Here is a 4,303-nt window from a genome sequence, read left to right as displayed (position 1 = left end):
GCTGCTTTTAAATTCCTTTCTAAGCCTAAACTTCCCTTTATAGGTAAATGGATTTTAAGCATTTTGCTTCTTCTTAACTTGGTTGGTCATCTTGAGGAATATTCCATTTTACTCAGGTGCTTGAGTCAGAGTTGTTACACCTTTATTCCAAAGCTGCCTGTGTTCAATGCCTCGGGGAATGAATCACACTGGAATCAAAGCAAGCTGAGTGGTAGCACATGCTGTGGGGAATGCTTGCTCTGTGGACTCAGGCTGCCTGATGGTGAAGAGATAGATTCTTGACATTTGGATGCTGGGTTTTCCTCTTTTCTCTCAAATGAGACAACAGTAACATCTCCCTGGTTGTGTTATGAAGAGAATTAATGAGAAGACCCAGGTTAAATATTCATTGTGTTGGGTGCTCATTAAACCGTAGCTCTCATTATTAATTAGTGACAATAATAGCATGGTGTTCCTGACACTTGTAAGAACTATATACATAAGTGACCATTAAATGTTTCTCTAGATTACAAGAGATGTGCTAGATTGCCAACAAGATTGGCAGTGAGTCCCTTGTGCTCGCAGACTAGAAGTCCTGCCCTATGAGTATGTATTTATTTATTTTTCTTATTCCGTTTATTAGGCTGACTTTCTTAAGATACATTGAACAATTTAAAAAGCCAGCTAGCTGATGTTAGCAGCACATAATGAACTTAATCTGTAGCTTGTTCCCTTAGTGTTCAAGCGTGGTCTAAATGCACAGACTGCTTTCTTGAGTTCATTACAATTGTCCTCAACCATGATTAAGTTAAGTAAAGTAAACAGCTTTTTTGACAGCCTTACCAGTTGAGTGATTTTTGAAAATATTTCAGCTTTTGGGGTTATATTATTTTTGCACAGAAACCTTACACAGGTAGATTTCGATGAACAAATCTATTTAAAGCTATTAAAAAATTTTTTTTATGTTTATTGATCGTTGAAGGAGAAAGAGACAGAGGGTGAGTGGGGGAGGGGTAGAGAGAGGGAGACCCAGAATCCGAAGCAGGCTCCAGGCTCTGAGCTGTCAGCACAGAGCCCTACGCAGGGTTGAACCCAGGCACCGCGAGTCAGATGCTCAACCAACTCAGCCACCCAGGCTCCCCAAGCTCTATTTTTTTAAAAAAACTGTTCAAATGATATAGTAAAAGTAGCACTGGGTCCTAAAATTTTGGTTTATGCAAGATAGGTAAGGAGAAGAGAGAAAGTATTGGAAGAATAAAAGAAAAAGCAAGGAATGAAAAACATAATGAACATGTAATCATCATCTGCTCTAGCATACGATACTTTGCCAGAGTGAAATGGTAAGTCAGAATTTTCATTCTGGCCAAATTACCCTAGAAGCCCTAGAGCAATAAAGTATTTGAATAACCTAAAAAATTCTGATGAAAATTATGATATTTATTTACAAAGGAAAGATATTCATTTTTTTGCAGAGATCTTTCTTCCTGGTAGTTCTTTTCCAGTGCAGATCAAAGCCAACATATTTGTGGGTTCAGTGTTTCAGTACCACGGACAAGTCCCTTTAAAGACACTAGTTTTGTAACTTGTGAGGGTAGAAATGGAAGTCATGTAGTGTACAAGTATCTACGAATATCTCCATCTGGCCTATGTGACTTAATCCGCCCCAACAAACTCATCTCACAGGTTTCTTGTGCCAGTTCCTAAGACAATCCTGACTTGTGGTTGCTATGTTTATTCTTCTCTGAAAAGCAATAATAGGGGCACCTGGGTGGCTCAGTCTGTTGAGTGTATGACCTCAGCTCAGGTCATGATCTCACAGTTCTTGAGTTCGAGCCCTGCATCAGGTTCTGTGCTGACAGGTCAGAGCCTGGAGCTTGCTTCAGATTCCGTGTTCTCCTCTCTCCCTGCCCCTCACCTGCTCGCACTCTGTTTCTCTCAAAAATAAATAAATATTAGTAAGTAAAATTTAAATGAATATATATAGAAAATTAATTATAAATTAATAATAATAATGGGCACTCTTAATTCCACTTATTTACAGTGGCTAAGTTAAAAGATTCTCTTCTTTTAGATTAAGAAAATGAGCTAGATCATTTATCATTCAGTAGCAAGATACTTGAATGAATTACTCTCAATCTATCTCAAACCTTCAGAATAATGTAAAGCATGAACAAAGAAAGAAAATTCATTAGGCTGTTGAAGTTACCTAAATGAAGCCACATTTACTCTTTCTTGCTTTTAATATATTTTATGTGAATGAGTAAATAAATGTAAAGTTCAAAAACAACATATCTGCAAAAGTTCTCAAAAAACAAGTACTGTGCTATAATACAAAATATTGCATGCCAACTTACTTCTCCTGAGACTAGATTCATGGAAGACAGAGCTGATCAATATGCCCTTGGTAAACTGCAGAGCTTTGGGATTTAGTGATTCCTCTATAGGAGTGTGTGTTCCTCATTATTTAACAAGTATTAGAAACACAGTATTACAGATGAATACATTTGCAGAATACTTATGAGTTATTAGGTTATACCAAGTTCATTTTTTGGTTTATTTAGATATTATAACACTTTAGTGGGGAAGTCATAATGTAAAATATCTAGAAGTACTGATTGACCCTTCCTGCCTCCACACACACATTAGCCTATATTCTTAGGATTAGATTGTACATTGAGCCCGCAGATTCTTCAAGCAAAATAAATACAATAAAATATAACTATATTAAACCTACACACATTTTAAAATACATTAACACCCAGATTATAAATGACATTTTTCTTCTTCTCCTCCCTGGCAGGCATTGCTGGAGAATATAAATCTAACTTGAAGAAAAAAGTACCTGGAATCATATTAACTGTAGATAGAGATGAAACATGTGATTTTATGACATATTAAGAAGAGTAAAATAAGAGACTTCTCAGCAATAACTGATTAGCTGTGTCCTGCCATGCAATGCAGTCTCTCTTGCTTTATCTTTCCGTATAGAGTAATTTGAAGAATTTAAAAACAAAGTTTAAATTACACAATGTAACAGAATCTTAACAAGTATGCTATTCCTTTATTTTTATTATGTTATTTTCTTAGATGGTTAATATTCCATATAGGTATGAATTAAGTATTTAATTATGTAAGTTATGTCTGAGAATACCAGGGAGAAATGATTTAAGTAATATATGTGTTGAATAATCCTGTATGAAATCCATCTTTGCAGTTCTTTTCAATAATTTTAAATACGTTTATTCAGACTTTGTCTTTAATTGCACTCATTTGAAATATGAATTCTATTAAAACGGAAATATGAAAACTTGTGTTGCTTTTCTTTGAGTTGAAAATGTAGTAGAAATTACACTATTGGGATATGATTACTATATATGTATATATGTAAAAATATGCATTTTCTTTTCTTTTTTTTGGTGCTAATACTACGTTTTACTAAGATAGTCAGATATATAACATGGGTGGTTACAGTTTTTCTTTAATGACTATATAGTTCAAGGTCCTTGAAGTAAAGACATGCTCCAGAAAGGGTCATTCTTAACAGGACAGTAGTAAATAACAGGAACAAATAAGTCATTACAAGGGCGGGATTCCCTAACAATAGTCTGTTTTTAAGCATAAAATGAGCCTAAAGAATTTTCTTTGAGATTTACATTCCTTAAGGCCCTTCAGCAGTTATTCATGGGCAAGAGGCTCATCCTCTAGGAAGTAAATCTTTGACAGAGGATTGTGTTTACTCCCAACAACAGAGAAGGAGCTTACCTTTGAAATGCCTTCTACTCAGGTCCCAGTTAGGGGCCACTAGGAATGCGGAGGACCAGCCCACGCACCCCAGTGGAAAGGTCCTGAGTAGGTGGTTGGTGTCGGTACAATGTCTATAAGAAAGAAGACAGACAGCGTGAATGGTGCTAAAACCACCAAAATATGTATTTTCTAAACCGCTAACTAGTCTCCTGAGACATCTCCTCTTCAAAGTTTGGACATATGGTGCTGCTGTCCAAAATAAAAAGAGGAGAGATACATGTTATGGCATTAGGAGGAGATATGGGTTGCCTGGATGCTCTCTTTGGAATTTGTTTTTAACGAAATCTCTCCATGCATGTGGGGCTCCAAGTCATGGTCCCAAGATCAAGAGGCGCACACTCCACTGACTGAGCTCGCCCGTATCCCACTCTCATACTTTAGAACAGCCTCGTGTTAAACCAGCAGTGTAAAAATGCGAGGCGTACACGAAAATGATAGAAAACCCGCATCCTGTTAAAGTAGACACAGCCTGAGGGTGTCCCAGGGCGTAGCCAGCAGTCCCTGCCTCTGCACTGCTGGT

At 36.9% G+C, this 4,303-nt stretch overlaps 1 long non-coding RNA gene across 1 annotated transcript in view; it reads left to right on the top strand.

The window, feature by feature from the left end:
* LOC115278699 overlaps positions 1–3,267 on the top strand; it is a 3,677-nt gene extending 410 nt beyond the window's left edge. Inside the window, exons 2-3 of the long non-coding RNA XR_003903045.1 lie at positions 506–585; positions 2,780–3,267. This is a non-coding gene — a long non-coding RNA (uncharacterized LOC115278699). The remainder of the gene's footprint in view (positions 1–505; positions 586–2,779) is intronic.
* The last annotated feature ends 1,036 nt before the right edge of the window (positions 3,268–4,303 follow it).

Source organism: Suricata suricatta, chromosome 15, assembly GCF_006229205.1.
Source record: "Suricata suricatta isolate VVHF042 chromosome 15, meerkat_22Aug2017_6uvM2_HiC, whole genome shotgun sequence".
In the NCBI taxonomy this organism is placed as follows: domain Eukaryota; kingdom Metazoa; phylum Chordata; class Mammalia; order Carnivora; family Herpestidae; genus Suricata; species Suricata suricatta.
Note: the sequence above shows the minus strand (reverse complement) of the source record. Positions and strands in the feature narration are given on the sequence as shown.